The sequence below is a fragment of the Ixodes scapularis genome, unplaced genomic scaffold, assembly GCF_016920785.2.
Source record: "Ixodes scapularis isolate PalLabHiFi unplaced genomic scaffold, ASM1692078v2 PGA_scaffold1__304_contigs__length_218370807, whole genome shotgun sequence".
In the NCBI taxonomy this organism is placed as follows: domain Eukaryota; kingdom Metazoa; phylum Arthropoda; class Arachnida; order Ixodida; family Ixodidae; genus Ixodes; species Ixodes scapularis.
Window position 1 is genome coordinate 96634465 of NW_024609846.1, and position 8157 is coordinate 96642621.

The following is an 8157-nucleotide window of genomic DNA, read 5'->3' on the forward strand; positions in this document are numbered from 1 at the left end:
AGCCGTCTCTTGGATTTTGTACAACTATTATCCACACTGCAGTAAGTTCTACGTTGGTTACACAGATAGAGCACACCGCGCACAGAACTACGACGATATCGTTTCTTGGTTTATCATAATAGTCGACCCAATTGAGCCTTAATAACAGAACAATAAAATTGTCCATTGGCTTTGCTCACAATTTTTAATACAATGTGTTTAAGGTCTGGAATTTCCGAGGAAAGAGTGACGGAAAGTCACGAAACGTATAACACAAATTTTTTAGGGAACACTACAAAACGACATGTATAATTTGATAATAAAAAGCTAAATACGTGTTGTCACCCAACAAAAATCGACTCAGGACCCCAAGATTCTCAGCTCGATCCCAAGTAGCACAAAGTGGTCTCCAAAAGGGAAGCCGATGGGGCTCCCACGTGGGCAACCAAGGTGGGTTTCACGCCGGTTTCGCAACTCGGGCCCAAGTCGGCGCGACTTGGGCTGCCTACAGGGTTTCCATCGTGAGACCCCCAGGGGGCCTACTTCGGCAGCCCACATCGGTTGCTTTCGCGGTGACCACGAGGGCCTACTTGGGAAGCCCACCTAGGCTTCTGTCGAGGGACCTCTAGGGACGTGGTTTCCACTTGGGCAGCCCACTTGGGCTGCCTCGGGGGACCCACAAGGGGCTTACTTAAGCTGCCCACATGGTCCCCCCTCGTGGGACCCACAGGGGGTCTACTTGGGCAGCCAATAAGGGCCCTCCTCGTGGGGCCCACAGGGGGCCTAGGAGGGCAGCCCACATGGGCCCCCCTGTGGGGCCCACAGTGGCCCTACGTGGGCTGCCCACATGAGGTCGCCCTGGGAACCTTATTTTGTTCTGGGTCATTTCATATTTGTTTTACGGTGTGGCTTATTGCAGTGCATACCATATTGAGCATGCCTCACTTTCCCCGTGTGCCTACTGGAACTATTACCGTTTTGATAGATAGGAAAAAAAAACATCTTGAGCAACCCATAAAAAATTGGGCATTTGAAAAATGGAACAAAAAGCTGTGCACATTTCCGTATAAAATCTTGTTGGACAGGTAATCGGGATGCATAGCCAGCCTGAGCAGTCTACAGACCCTGAAGTTTATAATAGATACGACATCCTGACGAGCGTGTTTCGAATTCACCCCCAAATTTAAAGGACCTGTGCAACAATTTCAGGGCTTTGCTTAAATTATTGTGGAAGTTGATGCCCGACACTTCTGAAGTGAACTACAGAAAACAGATTTTGCCCGGATACCCTAGTTTTTATCTAAAAAAATTAGAAAGATCCAGGTTTTTGCCGCCTCTCAACTCGTACGCCGTCTTCCGGGTCACGTGCGCAGTGACGTTGATGGGGTAGGCTTGGGGTTCCGGAAAAGTTCTCTCTTTAGAGCCATCAGTGAGCAGCGAGAACTCATCCGCTCGCGACCGCGTGACCACGTGCTGGAACAATATGGTGAAAGGAGGAAAGTCTCATCCGGGTCCGACCATACCCGTCCGGCCCTGTCCCCCTCCCCCTCCGGCTTCTGGCGGCTGTTCGTGGTAGCAGAGAGAGCTGACGGTTTTGTGGACCTAGGATAGATGGCTCCACTAAAACTCCGTATAATAAAAGTTTTGTCGATGATACCAGGTTTTTGACGCATTTATATATATGTTGGAACGACAAGATTTATAGAAAAGTTACCTTTTATCGAGCAGGTATTCGCACAACTTGCCATCTTTTACAAGATTCCCCATTGACGTCAGGCCACGTGTTTCTCATGGCCGCCGCAAGCGGCTGCAGGTCGGGGAATATTCCAAGTTTTGCCTCGCTATTACGCGGCGGAATCGCAACATTTGGATGAAAGGAGGTGTGTTTTCTGTCATTTGTGACAAGGTGAACAATATCAAAAGCAGAAGATGCCAATTCTTTCAACGTTAAAATCGTTGCACAGCAGTTTAAAGGGCTACTCCGGCCGTTTTTCTAGCTACTTAAACAAATTGCATTTTCTGGCTGTCCGTACTTCAGTCGTCATAATATGCTATTTATTTTCTCGAAATTCAAAATAGCAATTGAGAAAACCGTAAATGAAGATGATGCCGAAACCAGCATTAAAATTTTCGTGCGCTGTTGAACGGTATGACGTCACACATGGTACAGACTTTCAGGTCCTGCATCTAGTCTTAAACAAAGTATGTCGAGCATTTTAGAGCGCAGCTCTTAGGGGCCCGTTCCCGGCTTGAGCGGCGTCGGCGTCGCCGTCGGCATAACCAAGGTCACCCCAAGGTCACGCGACCCCCAAGGTCACGTGACGCCCAAGGTCATCCCAAGGTCACGTGACCCCTCCCCCAGGGTCACGTGACCCCCAAGGTCACGTGACACCCAAGGTCACGTGACCCCCGAGGTCACGTGACACCCAAGGTCACGTGACCCCCGAGGTCACGTGACCCCCCCCCCCCCCCCCGAAGTCACGTGACATCCCCCGAGGTCACGTGACCACCCCCCAGGGTCACGTGATTCCCCGCCGAGGTCACGTGACCTCCCCAATGACGTCATCGTCACTGATGACGTCACCGGCATCCGCATCGTCATCATCACTGATGACGTCATCAGTGACGTCACTGATGACCTCACCGGCATCCGCATCGTCATCGTCATCATCACTGATGACGTCATCAGTGACGTCACTGATGACGTCACCGTCATCCGCATCGTCGCTGATGACGTCATTGGAGTCCGCATCGTCATCGTCACTGATGACGTCCTCGGCATCGTCACGTGACCCCCCAAGGTCACGCGACCCCCACGTCACTTCACCCCCCCCCCCCCTCAGTACCCTTCCCTCCTCCTCCTCAAGAGCTGCGCTCTAATTCGGTGTTACAGGGAGTTGTAAACGGCTTTCACTTTTTATATGACAATTTGTTCATTCCCTCCCTCTCCTCTTCTTGAGGAAAAGTAAATTTAAATTTGAACCTGAATATTCTGAATGTCCCCCTGAGAGAAGGTTGGCATCAAGGTTCTCAGCCACTCCGTCAGGCGTCTACAAAGCCGCGGTGAACCGTGATGAAAAACCGGAATGTTACTCATCACAACTGATGATCCCCATAATTGATCATTTAAATTACTATGCTCGAATCAACAATCTCGTTTGAATTGCATCAGAATTAGTTGGGGGGCTAGTTGGTTGAACATTTAGACGGTGGTTTAAAAGCGCCAAGGACTAAGAAGAGAAGAAGGGGACAGGACAGAACGCTTTGTCCTGTCCCCTTCTTCTCTTCTTAGTCCTTTGCGCTTTTAAACCACCGTCTAGAAAGTCGTTTGAATTGATTTAACATCAGTCGCAGTGCAAGATAATATTAAAAAAGCATCAGTTAATTAGGACATCGCGTTGCCTAATAATTTCTGAGACGCTTAAAAAAAAAAGCCGTTTACAACTCCCTGTAACACCGAATTAGAGAGCAGCTCTTGAGGAGGAGGAGGAGGGAAGGGTAAGGGGTATTCACATGAGGGAGAAATCCCGGGGATTTCTTTCTGGCACGCGCATTCCACGAAGAGAACGTCAGGCTTTGCGATGCGCAAAAGCCTCGCGTTTTTATTTCGTGATGCGCGCGTGCCGGGGAGAAATCCCCGGGATTTCTCCCTCGTGTGAATACCCCTGTACTGGGGGGTGAAGTGACCGGGGGGGGGGGGGTCACGTGACCTTGGGGGTCACGTGACAATGCCGATGATGTCATCAGTGACGTCACTGATGACATCATCAGTGACGATGACGATGCGGACTCCGATGACGTCATCAGTGATGATGACGGTGACGATGCGGATGCCGGTGACGTCATCAGTGACGTCACTGATGACGTCATCAGCGATGATGACGATGCGGATGCCGGTGAGGTAATCAGTGACGTCACTGATGACGTCATCAGTGATGATGACGATGCGGATGCCGGTGACGTCGTCAGTGACGTCACTGATTACGTCATCAGCGATGATGACGATGACGATGCGGATACCGGTGAGGTAATCAGTGACGTCACTGATGACGTCATCAGTGATGATGACGATGCGGATGCCGGTGACGTCATCAGTGACGATGACGTCATCGGGGAGGTCACGTGACCTCGGGGGGGGGGCGTGTCACCTGACTTCAGGGGGTCACGTGACCCTGGGACGGTCACGTGACCTCTGGGGGGTCACGCCTTGGGGGTCACGTGACCTTGCGGTGACCTTGGGGGTCGCGTGACCTTGGGATGACCTTGGGGGTCGCGTGACCTTGGGGTGACCTTAGTTACGCCGACGGCGACGGCGACGGCGACGCCGACGGCGACGGCGACGCCGCTCAAGCCGGGAACGGGCCCCTAAGAGCTGCACTCTAAAACTAAAGTTTTAGCATGCAGTCATATTGCTTAAGGCCTTTTTTGCGTGCTTCTCAGTAAATCAGTTACAAAACATTCTTTTCCCACCATCAAACGTCTTGTAATCAGTTGAAGATATGGCTTACTGGCCACTTTGTACCATTTCTGTCGTCACACTTCAATGTTGCCAGTAGGGGCTCCCGGTTTGAGAAACACGATGAAAACGAAATTCGAAAATTCAATAACATCGCGAATTCTTTTTTTTTTTCACACAATACTTGGGGAACTCGTAGAGTCATGCCTATCGGTGTGTTGAGCCAATTTTCAGGCAAATCAGTGACCATGAAAAAATCGCCGGAGTACCCCTTTAAAGGAATACTACAGCGAAATTTCAACGCTCATTTTTTGGTCTATATGTGTTCAAAAGAGCAGTATCACATGAAACATACCAATATCTTGTTAAAAAAGTATCGAAAAGGAATTTTAAAACGAATTAAACGATTAGCAAAAAGCACCTGGTGAATGTCGCTAACGCCTCGTTTGTAATGCTCGTCTAGGAACCTTGGCAGTTAGTGACGGAGGTTGTCTCGTCTCCGGCCACGACGAGAGAAGGGGGGAAGGAGGAACTCCCCTTTCCCCGAGAATCCCTTTTGTGTGTCGCAGAAGTCGCTATTATCCCCCTAGAAGATTATAGAAGATTAACCCGTCACTCAAAATTCGTACAAAAGCAGCCGCTTCGGTGGCTGGAACGACTAGGCCATCCTCTCGACGTCAGCCTCGCCGTAGCTTTGCTCGTCTTGAGACGACCTACGTCACGATTGCGTTGGATGTCACGTGCTCTAAGCTGGGCCTTCTCCGAGCGCTTGCCAGAGTGGGCCGTTTATAACGAAAAATACAGCCACCAGGATCAAAATACAAACGTGCGATTGTCATTTACGGATATTGTGGATCATATTCAACCTATTTTTGAACACGACGGGAATATTTCAAATGTCGTTGAAGCATCCCTTTAATGCTCTGCGTAAAACATTCCACCCACGTAAAACGGCCTTCTCTCGTACACGCTGCATATATGCAGCGTGTATGAGAGAAGGCCGTTTTACTAACTTCCTATAGGAAGCTAGCAATAAAGTTTAGCAAGCCTAAACTTTCGCACTTACGCTTCAAAATACAATCCTCGGGGATTTGGTACAAAATTAAGCCGATCTCCTATGTTGAATTTCCAGAACGTGCAGTAAATATTCTCAATATTAGCGGAAAGTGCCGTTTTGGGAGTTGCACGGGTAGTCCAAGTTGGGCACGGCCACGCTTTGCCATCATGAAGCCTACATCATTGCTAACTTAGCACTTGCACAGCCGAGGAGGGACCCACGGGGGTTTCACTTAGGCAGCCCAAGTTGGGCACGCAAACGCTTTGCCACCGTGGAGGCCGCACAATTATTTACGCGGCCCACGCACAGTTCAGTTGGGGCCCACGACGGTTTTATATGGGCAGCCCAAGTCAGGCATGCCTATGCTTCGCCACCCTGGAGCCCATTTCATCCCAACTTGGCCCCCGCAGAGCTGAGGTCGGAGCCCAACTTGAGAAGGCCAACGCTTTGCCGCCGTGGAGCCCATATCATGGCAACTTCGCCCCCGCAGAGCTCGAGGTGGTGCCCACGGGTTGTTAACATGGGCAGCCCAAGTTGGGCACGCCCACACTTTTGCCGCCGTGGAGTCCCCATCTTCGTGAACTTGAGCCAGCTGCAAAGCCGAGATCGTACCCACGGGGTTTTACATGGGCAGCCCAACTCGGGCACGCCCACACTTCGCTGCCGTGGAGCCCTCATATCGCATGTGGGGCTCGTGCCGAGGTAGGTCTTATATGGGGGTTTCACATGCATGGGCAGCCCCAGTCGGGCGTGCCCACGCTTCACCGCCGTTGAGCCCACGTCATCGCCACTTGGCCCGGCCCCCTGCACGGCCAAGATGGGTGAAACCCACGGGGGTCTTACATGGACAGCCTAAATTGGGCATGTCCGTGATTTGCCTCCGTGGAGCCACCTTTTTTGCAAAGTCGGACCCCTCAAACTGAGGTGGGACCAACGGGGGTTTTAAACGGGCAGCCCAACTTGGGCGTGCCTACGCTTTGCGCGTATCTTTACTAACTCTGCCCCCGCAATGCCGAGGTGGGACCCACGAAGGTATATATGGCAGGGGCAGCCCAAGTTCGGCATGCCCATACTTTGGCCCCCTGAATACCACAACTGCGCTAACTCTGTCTCCGCATAGCTGAAGTGGGGCCCACGACGGTATTGCATGGGCAGCCCCCTCGCGCGTAACCGAGCTGGGACCCGCGAGCATAGGCCTCCTGCGTTGCCCAGGGGGTGCTGCGAAAATGTACTTGTTAGGACTTGTTTTGGGTAGTACAAATTTTAGCGTCTCAAACTGTCACGCATGCAGAAGCGTGCCTGCTCTGGTGCGGAGCGCGAGATCGCGATGAAAATACAAAGAAACAACAAAAATTCGAACGCCGTCAAAACTGAGACGCTAAGAGCGTGAGCCAAGAGATGCCGTTTCACGCGTTCCAAAGTAGACATGAAAATGAAAACAAAATGAAAGCGTCGCAACACAGGTGTTCTGACGTCACCTCCCAGACATAAGAGACGCGTGCCCTAGCGGTGGTGTCATGAATTTGGCACTTTCGATTCTCTTGCAACGTAGAGTCAGGCCCATTTCTGGCGTCCAAAGGTGTTTTTTCGTTCTTCAGCACCCCACAGAATTAAAAACAGATCAACAAACGTTCCATTAGTAGTGCGAGGCTCAATCAGGTGAGCTTGTACTACCCAAAATGAGGGCGCTACAGTTTGTTCAAAGCTTCAGTGCAGGAGGCCTATAGGCCTAACGTTTTCAATTTCCTTGGAAGGGGGGGGGGGGGGGGAGAGAGGGCGACCTCCTCCCCCTTCCTGGAAAGACGCATAACCAAGTTACAAACGCGATTTCATCTAACAAATATTTATTCGAAAGAAAAAGAAATTTGCAGTGCAGAGTAATAATGAGAAGTCAAGCTCTTGATACAGGCGCAGCCGAATAAATATACGAGTATGGTTAATTTAGTTTTGCCATCTTGTTGGTTTTGATCACAAGCATTACTCTATGCGTATTACTCAGTCCTTCTAAAGTAGCAATTACTATAGTTTTCTTTGTAATATTGTCACCAATGACAATTGATGAGGCGAAGAAAACTGAAACAAACTAATCGTTTAATGGGGCGAACTTGTGGCCAAAACAAAATGGAGGAAGGCTAGCGTCGCAGGCGTCGATAGCGGCGTGACAGCAGGATCGAGCGTTGGGGCGAGACTGACTCCGGCTCGCCGCGCGGGGTACCTTTTGTACGCGCCTGTGTCTCTGGAACATTCGGCCTAAAACGTTCGGCGCGCAGAACATTCATAACTCGATCAAACGAGAGGGTTCTCGAACTTACGGGAACGCCAAGTAGAAAAAAGATATAAAATAACTTTCCGCTCCCTGGAATCGAACCTTGATCCTCCGCGCGACAGCCAAGCACGGCAACCATTCGGCCACGGACGCGCTGGTTCTTTGACGCGTGTGGCAATATACCTTACTTCTTCGTTTCTCGAATGTCGAAGTTGAAGGGGACGAAGACAGTGAGACTATTAAAGACAGGATGTCAGGTGAAGATATAAAGAAGAATTGTTTAAACAAAACAAAAACAAAAAAGGACACAAGGCAGTTTTGGCTATCCTCTAACCATGAATGAAAATACTTTTCTCCTTGCCCTCCTCATTAGGCGTGACAACTGGCTTAAGAAAGAAA